The sequence below is a fragment of the Arachis duranensis genome, chromosome 5, assembly GCF_000817695.3.
Source record: "Arachis duranensis cultivar V14167 chromosome 5, aradu.V14167.gnm2.J7QH, whole genome shotgun sequence".
NCBI lineage: Eukaryota > Viridiplantae > Streptophyta > Magnoliopsida > Fabales > Fabaceae > Arachis > Arachis duranensis.
The window spans coordinates 17,530,646-17,540,140 of record NC_029776.3 but is presented as its reverse complement, the minus strand read 5'-3'; the positions used below and the strand labels follow the sequence as shown (position 1 = coordinate 17,540,140).

The following is a 9,495-nucleotide window of genomic DNA, read 5'->3' as shown; positions in this document are numbered from 1 at the left end:
AGTTGTGATAAAGAGTTGAGATTGCAATTGAGCGTACCATGTTGATGGTGCCATTGATGATCACAATTTCGTGCACCAATTCACCATAGCCATTAGATTGGTATGCATCAAAAATTGGCTCTTCTTCATAGTGCATTAGTAGAGGTTGTTGCCATGAGGATTGATCATATGCATATGGCTCCTCCCACCGTTGAGTGTCCCATCCTTGATACACATTCTCATTGAAGTTCTTATCACCTATAATATAGTTGTAATCACACTCATAACCAAATTGAGAATTCATGGTAGCAAGAGAAAATAAGAAACAAAAACTAATAAGAAGTAATGAAACAAAATACTAAGATTAGCAAAAACTAACAAGCAATCCAAAAAGCAAGCTATTCACAATATTCACATATATACAATAACCAATAACATAACACCATTGCAATTTCCCGGCAACGGCGCCATTTTTGATGATTGGATTTTTGACGGTCTAGAATTTCACTAATGAAATCTCGTTGTAAAGTATAGTCTCTAAACCAACAATAATCCTTTCATACAAAAATTTGTTTGTCACTAAAACAAACCCCTAAAATCTATAAACCGAAGTATTCAAACCTCGGGTCGTTCTCCCTAGGAACTATAATAAAGTGTCTTGTTATTGGTTATGAGGTATTTTGGGGTTTTTTAGATATTAGACAAGAAATATAAATGGCAAGGAAAATAAACTAACAACTAACAAATTGTTCATTGCTCCCACTTAGTTAACCTCTAACCATGGAGAAAAGTCAAGTGGATGAATCAATTTGATTCCTCAAGTCCTAATCAACTCCTAAAAGAAAGATTAGCTTTAGAGGCATTCAAATCAATTAGCAACTTCTAATTATTAATCAACAAGGGAATTAGATAACTCAAGAGTCACTAATTACTCAACCAAAGCCAAGAGGAACAAAAGCTACACTAAAATCCAAGCAAGCATTTCATCAAACACTTGGAAGGCACAAAAGAAAAGTAAAGCAAATTGATAACAAGAATAGAATCTAACAACAATTATTGCAAGAAATTAACAACAACAATCAAAAGAAACACACTTATTATGAATTACCTCAAATTAAATTGAAAGAAAATTGAAGGAACAATAGTAGATCTACAACAAAATATAGAAGCAACATAAAGGAGATTACAACAAAAGAATAGAAGAAGAATGAATGTAACAACAAGGAATTGAAAGGTAGAAGTAGATGAGAGCAAAGATTAAAGCCTAGATCTAAGAACTAAACCTAATCCTAATCATAATCCTAGAGAGAAGTGAGAGCTTCTCTCTCTAAAACTAACTCTAAACTAATTCTAATGTGTGTGAATGATTGAATCTCCCTTTGCTCTTCAATCCTTGGCTTTAAATAGCATCTTTGGCGCCAAAGTTGGTTGGGATTGGGCCCCACAACTCCTGAGAATTTGCTGGGCGCGAATTCACTTAAAAATCAAGTATCAGCATCGACGCGTATGCGCACAGCACGCGTACGCGTCCATGGGCTATTTCGCAAGGTGCGCGTAAGCGCCTGGTGCGCACGCACGTCCATGGGCGAGTTCAAATCTTTGGCTTTTCATGATTTCTCCACTTTGTATGCTTTTCTCTTCACTCCTTTGATCCATTCCTAGCCTTTTCAATCTGAAATCACTAACAAACACATCAAGGCATCTAGTAGAATCAAAGGGAGATTAAAATTATCAAGTTAAAGGCCTAAAAAGCATATTTTCACATCTAAGCACAAATTGGGAGAAAATCACAAAATCATGCTAATTCATTGAATAAATGTGGGTAAAAGGTATTAAAATCTCCTAAAATTAATACAAGATAAACCCTACAAATGGGGTTTATCAGTGAGCTCTTGTAAGGGAGTTGGTATCGAAGAGATCTTGTGTTTAAGGATATCGAGTTAGAGTCTGATTAGCTTAACAAGTCAAGGAGTTATTCAAAAAAGGTAAATTAAAGATTTTGAGGCTCGAAGGTTGTTTTCCAGCCGTTACGAGATCAAGAAGTAGAGTGAGAACGGTTACCTACGATTTTTATATACGTGGAAGTTACATTTCAAATCGATTGGTTAGGGAATGGCTATAAATAAGAGAGGGCTCGAAGATACAAGAGTTGGAATTTCTTACCAAAAAATACTCTCGCACATTCACATTCGCAGCGAATTTTTGAGTCCATTAAGAGCTTTCTTTTCTGTAGAGTTCCTTCCACTATCTTTTATTTTTTTTAAAATTTCTAGTAATCTTTATCTTTCTTGCAAATTTATTTTCAAAGTCTTTATTTTATTTTCAGATTCTCTTAAATCTTGTCTAATTAAAGGGTCTTTGATGCACTTTTAGAAAATTGGTACCCGCAAAAAGGAGTAGGTTTTGCTCCCAGACCATTAGATATCGAACCACCATCGATTTGCTAAAAATCAACAAAACAAATTGGCACACCCGGTGAGATAGTTTGAAATTTAAGTGTGTCAAATGATTTTGGTATTACTTAGTGTATGCAATTAAGGAGTGGAAGAATTATTCACATGGCTGATGAAGTTTCAAATGTGAATGGTGGTTCATCCACAAATAATAGTGCACCGGTAGTTATACAATCTTCGAATGTTACTTCACGTTTGGAAGGTGTTATTATAACTGAAAGTGTCGCGGTTACTAATGTGCAGGCTGGAAATAATGGGTGCAATACTCGTCCATGTGGTAATCCACCACCTATTCAGCCCCAAGTAACTGCTGGTTGGCCTCCTTATAGCCTTCCTCTTGGATATGGTTCACCAGTAAGTGGGTTTGTTCCTCTGATCCGATTTGGGAGTACAAGTGGAGTAAACAATGTTCAAAAACCGCAACAGCAATCTAAGTACTCTCATGATTATAATGTGGGTTCTACAACGAATTCTTTTAACTTAATAGCAGCATTTCGATAACATGTGGAAGAAAGTCATCATGATTTGGTCAATTTATTGACTCAACAAATTACCACAATTCTAAATCCTATGATGGCTATTCACGAATCGAAGTTCGATCGTCTTGCGAGGCAAGTCGAGCGAATTGCCCGAATCGTTGATTATGATGAAGGAGAAAGGCAAGATGCTAGAGGAAATAATAAAAGTTTTGAAAATTTGTTTCAAAATGAAAATGATGCTTTTATAAATAGAGAAAATTCTCAGTTAATTCCTTGTGGTCAAAATGCCGATGATGTTCTAGCTCGATTACGTGCTAATCAATTTGGTGAACGTTATCAGGTTACAAGAATTGTGGAAGATGTGCTTAATAGGGTTGGATTCAATATAGGATTCATGAATTGACCTCATTTTGTATCATCTTTTCCTTATAATGTTCAAATAGCCGAGGTGCCAAGAGGAATAAAAAATCCAAAAATAATTATTTTTTGCAGAAGAAGTTGGAGAATTGACTACTAAATATGTTGCTCGCTATTTGGTCGAAATTAGAAATTTGGCTAATGATGAAAATTTTAAAATGAAGTTTTTCCTTCTTCATTAACGAAGAATGCGTTTACTTGGTTTTCTAATCTTAGACAAAATTCGATAACATGGGCTCAGTTAGAAACTGCTTTTATGCCCAATTTTATCGGGGAGAACTGAATGTAGCAGTTACTGACCTAGTGGCTTTGAAATATGAAGATGGTGAAATCATCGATGATTACATGATTCGTTTCAAAAATTCTAGAAGTCGTTGTTACGTGTCTCTTCCTGAAAGTGAAGTAGTAAAAATAGCAATTATGGGGTTAGGATTTTATATGCGTCGAAAATTACGCAATGTGCATATTCCTGACTTAGCGCATTTGGCTGAGAGAGTTCGTCAAGTAGAAATTCTGAAGAAAGAAAAAGAGAAATATAAGAACGAAAGGAGGTTGAAGAGTAAACATTTCTCTCGTAAGGAGAAAGTTTCTTATGTGGCCATGGAATCCTCTTATGAGGAGTTCGATTTAGATGCAGAAGTTGATTTGGCTGAACTTAGGAAAGGCTCTCCTTATGTTTGTTCTTTACTTAAGAAAATATCTAACAATGAGAAGTCGAATGATTCAAAACTAAAAAGTGAAAAAAGATATAGTTTTGATATTTTGAAGTCTAATCAGATTTTCGATGTGTTGGTTAAAAATAAACAGTTAATTTTACCTGAAGGCAGAACTTTGCTTTTGGTAAAAGATTTAAAAAGGAAACCTTATTGTAAGTTTCACCAAATAACTAGTCATTCGACTAACAATTGTGTTCGTTTCAGGGATTTGATACAAGAAGCCATCATGGAAGGACGGTTAAAATTTGATGATTCGATATGAGGATGAACCTGGTTATTTTCAAAGGCTCTCCGAGAAACAAAAATCTCATTTGCACCCACTACACATTACTGCAACCATGAGTGGGATTAAAATAAACAAAGTTCTGATTGATCGAGGAGCAGCTATTAGCCTTTTACCAGAAAACATATTGATGAAGGTTAGAAAACATCCTGATGATTTAATCCCTAGTAATATTTCAATAACGAACTTTAGTGGTGCTTCGAATCCTGCTAAAGGTTTGGTTACTTTAGGAGTGAAGGTTGGATCTTCTTATCGAAACACTGTTTTCGTCGTGGTGTCTTCAAAGGCTAGTTATAACACGATACTAGGGCGTGATTAGATCCATGGAGTTAGGGCTGTGTGATGTGTGAGCATCTACTCTATCTTTTCCTAGTAAATTTGTACTTAAATTGCTAAGTTTAATCAAGATTTAATATATTTTAGCCACTATGAATGCTACTTTGAGTTGTGTGTAATTCTGTTTATTTCAGGTAGTAGTATTTTGGACGAATTTCTCAGAGTTTAAGTTAAGGCCAGAGAATGGAGAAAGTGAAGAATGGATGTTGCCTCCTCCACGCTGAACTTGACAATTGTCAAGTTCAACGCCAACATGAAAAGCCCCAAAGGAAGTGCCTCTACCTCCTCCACACTGAACTTGGGAATTTCCAAGTTTAACGTGGAGTCCAATGCACGAAGGAAGAATCACACATCATTCCACGCTGAACTTGAGAATTCTCAAGTTCAGCATGGACTCAAGGGACGCACCAAAGGAGACATACTGCCTCATCTACGCTGAACTTGAAAATTTCCAAGTTCAGCATGGATCCTAATACCCCAAGTGGTCCCCAGGCACTCATACAAAGCTGCGCATAAAGCTTAATTAATTTTGATTGAATTTGTATTTTATTTTAAAATAGAAAAAGATATTATTTAGTTTAAAAATTATAATTTACATTAATTATGATTAGATATAAAAGGGAAAAGAATCAGCCCTTCAGGCTCCTCTCTTCTCTTCTATCTCATTCCGCAATTTACAGTTTTTCTGAATCCTAGTTTTCTCTCTGAACCATGAGCAACTAAACCTCCACTATTAAGGTTAGGAGCTCTGTCTATTATATGGATTGTTACTATTATTTTTATATTTTAATTCATGTACTGATTTATAATTCAAGAATTGTTTTCGTTCTTTATCTTATGAATTTGGGTGGAACGGAAGTATGACCTTTGTTCTAATTGAGTTCTTGTATAACTTGGAAAAGCTCTTTACTTGAACAACAGCTTGAAAATATATTCTCTTAAATTTCTAATTATCTAGACTTAACGGGATACGTGATATATAATCCTCTAATATTTGGGTAATTAGGATTTTTGTGGCATATAACTAGAAATGAACTTCACCCTCTAATTGGAATTAAGTGACCAAGGAAATTGGCAATTAATGAGAGTTAGAGGAGACTAAAAAGTTCTAAGAAATTAAGGTTTAGTCACATATAGTTTGCCATGAATTGAATCTTGCATGATTAAAATAGTTAGTAAGAAAAGTCAATTTGGAAAATAGATAACTCCGAAGCCTTAACTGTTTCTCCATATATTATTCACAACTCCATTACTGCTTGCTTTCTGATATTTTGAATTTACTGTTTAATGCATTTGAACTAAAAACACCATTTTCTGTTAGTTAGACTAAGCCAATCACTCAATCATTGTTGTTTGATCCATCAATCCTCGTGGGATTAACCCTCACTCACCTGAGGTATTACTTGGTACGATCCGGTACACTTGCCGGTTAGTTTGTGGTTATAAATTTCACACCAAGTTTTTGGCGCCGTTGCTGGGGATTGATAGTGATTAACAACTATTAGTTGTTTGATTGCTTAGATTAGGCGTTTTAGTTTTAAATTTATTTAATTTTTGCATTTTTATTTTCAAATTTCTCTAGCTTTATTTGTCCTTAATTTCTGAAATTAAGTTTGGTGTTACCTAGTTAATTTTTTATTTTAATTTTCCTGTTTAATTTCCCTGTTAATTTTTGAATTTTTCTCTCTAATTTCAGTTAACATTTTCGAATTTTTTCTGTTTTATTTATTTAGTATTTTTATTTTATTTGTTTACACATGTTACCTCACTGGGAATTCTCTATACTCTGACGTAGAGAATTCCATCTTTTCTTGTCTTCTATCTGTTTATGAGTAGGAACAGGGACAAGAAACCTCTGTTAGACTTTGATCCTGAACCTGAAAGGACTTTTAGGCAGCGTTTGCAACAAGCAAGACTTTACAAGGCTGCAGAGTCCAACATGGATCATAATAATGATGTTAATGCCAATGTGGCAAATTCAGTTGGGAATGAGCAACCCAGAAGAGTGCTTGGCTCTTACACTGCTCCTAATGCAAATCTTTATAGGAAAAGCATTATGGTGCCTCCTATAGCTGCAAACAATTTTAAACTGAAGCCTCAGCTTGTCACTCTTGTGCAACAAAATTGTCAGTATCATGGACTTCCTCATGAAGATCCAAATCAATTTATCTCTGATTTTCTGCAGATTTGTGATACTGTGAAGACCAATGGAGTGAATTCTAAGGTGTATAAACTCATGCTCTTCCCATTTCCTGTGAGGGATAGAGCAAAGCTATGGTTGGACTCCCAACCCAAGGAGAGTCTGGATATTTGGGACAAGGTGGTCACTGAATTTTTGACTAAATTTTTTCCACCACAAAAGCTAACTAAGCTAAGAGTGAAAGTTCATACTTTCAGACAGAAAGACGGTGAGAACCTTTATGAAGCTTGGGAGAGATTCAAGCTACTGACTAGACAATGCCCTCCAGACATGTTCTCTAAGTGGACTCAGCTGGATATCTTTTATGAGGGCTTAGAAGAAATGTCCAAGATTAGTTTAGATCATTCTACAGGCGATTCATTACACATGAAGAAGATGCCAGAGGAGACTACTGAGCTCATTGAGTTAGTTGCTAACAACCAATTTTTATATGCTTCTAACAAGAATCCTATGAACTCTGAGACCTCTCAGAAGAGAGGTGTGTTGGAAGTGGAAGCTGTTAATACTCTTCTTGCTCAGAACAAGACTTATGTCTTAGCAAATAAATCTACTTACTCAACAGTTGAGTGGAATGCAAGTTTCAGCTGTCAACACCCAAAATCCACCTCAAGAGGTCCCTTATGACATGATAGGTAAATTTATGCAAAATGAGAATTATGATTATGCTCAATCTTCTTCTGAATAGGTCAATTACATGGGGAGTGGTCCTAGAAACCCCAATAATGATCTATATTCTAAGACCTACAATCAAGGGTGGAGAAATCACCCAAAATTTGGGTGGAGAGACCAACCTCAAAGACCTCAGAATTTTAACAATAATTCTCAGGGTGATTTTCAATAGAATGATCATAATAACCGCCAATTTCAGTCTCATCAACAATAATCACCTCAACAGACAAATTCTCAGCACCAACAAAATTATAATTGGGAGACAATGATCAATAGTTTTATGCAGGAAACTAAAGCTTCCATTAGAAACTAAGAGGTGCAAATGGGCCAATTGAGCAAGCAAATACCTGAGAGGTCTTCAAGTACATTTCCAGGGGATACAGTGATGAACCCAAGAGAAGATTGCAAGGCTATTCAATTGAGAAGTGGTAAGACCAAAGTCAATGAGGAACTAGTTGAAAAAGAAGCTTTAGAGGAGAAGAGGGAGGAAGTAGAGCATGCCCCTCCAAAGTGTGCAGACAACCTATTCCCAAACTCTCTTGACACATCCTACATTGCCAAAGGCTCCTGATTACAAGTCAAAAATGCTATATCCTCAGAGGTTTCAGAAGGCTTCCAAAGACAAGCAATTTTCTAAATTTTTAGAAGTCTTCAAGAAGCTGTAGATCAATATTCTTTTTGCAGATGCTTTTGAACAAATGCTTCTCTATGCTAAATTTATGAAGGAATTATTGACTAACAAGAGGAATTGAAAGGAACAAGAAACAGTGGTGTTAACCAAGGAATGCAGTCCCATTATTCAACATAACATTCCTGAAAAGATACAAGATCCAGGGAGCTTTGTAATTCCTTGCACCATTGGAGATGTCACCATTCAGAGAGCTCTATATGATCTTGGAGCTAGCATCAATCTCATGCCACTTTTAGTGATGAAAAAGCTTCAAATTGAGGAGGTGATGAGCGGATAATTTATACGCTTTTTGGCATTGTTTTTAGTATGTTTTTAGTATGTTTTAATTAGTTTTTATTATATTTTTATTAGTTTTTAGTTAAAATTCACTTTTCTAGACTTTACTATGATTTTGTGTGTTTTTCTATGATTTCAGGTATTTTCTGGCTGAAATTGAGGGTCCTGAGCAAAAATCTGATTCAGAGGCTGAAAAGGACTGCAGATGTTGTTGGATTCTGACCTCCCTGCATTCGAAGTGGATTTTCTGGAGCTACAGAAGCCCAATTGGCGCACTCTCAACAGCGTTGAAAAGTAGACATCCTGGGCTTTCCAGCAATATATAATAGTCCATACTTTGCCTGAGATTTGATGGCCCAAACCGGCATTGCAAATCAGCTTTAGAATTCCCAGCGTTTAACGTTGGAACTGGCATAAAAATTGGAGTTAAACTCCCAAACTGGCATAAAAGCTGGCGTTTAACTCCAGAAAAAGTATCTACACATGAAAGCTTCAATGCTCAGCTCAAGCACACACTAAGTGGACCCAGAAGTGGATTTTTACGTCATTTACTCATTTCTGTATACCCTAGGTTACTAGTTCACTATTAATAGGATCTTTTGACATTGTATCTGGACCTCATGACACTTTACACGTTTTTCATTGTATCTTCTACGACATGAGTCTCTAAACCCCATGGTTGGGGGTGAGGAGCTCTGCTGTGTCTTGATGGATTAATGCAATTACTACTGTTTTTCTTTCAATCATGCTTGCTTCCATTCTAAGATATCACTTGTTCCTAAACCTGATGAATGTGATGATCTGTGACAATCATCATCATTCTCACCTATGAACGTGTGCCTGACAACCACCTCCGTTCTGCCTTAGATTGAGTAGATATCTCTTGGATCCCTTAACCGGAATCTTCGTGGTATAAGCTAGAATTGATAGCGACATTCAAGAGAATCCGAAAAGTCTAAACCTTGTCTGTGGTATTCTGAGTAGGATTCAAGGATC

General features: G+C 36.0%; 1 protein-coding gene and 1 non-coding gene across 2 annotated transcripts in view; one reads left to right on the top strand and one right to left on the bottom strand.

Moving 5' to 3' along the window:
• Positions 1-9,495, top strand: part of LOC127747591 (uncharacterized) — a 34,878-nt gene that overhangs the window by 11,969 nt on the left and 13,414 nt on the right. The window lies entirely within an intron of this gene.
• On the bottom strand, positions 7,033-7,138 carry LOC127748234 (small nucleolar RNA R71). The gene has a single exon (XR_008010176.1). It is a non-coding gene; the product is annotated as a small nucleolar RNA R71 (small nucleolar RNA).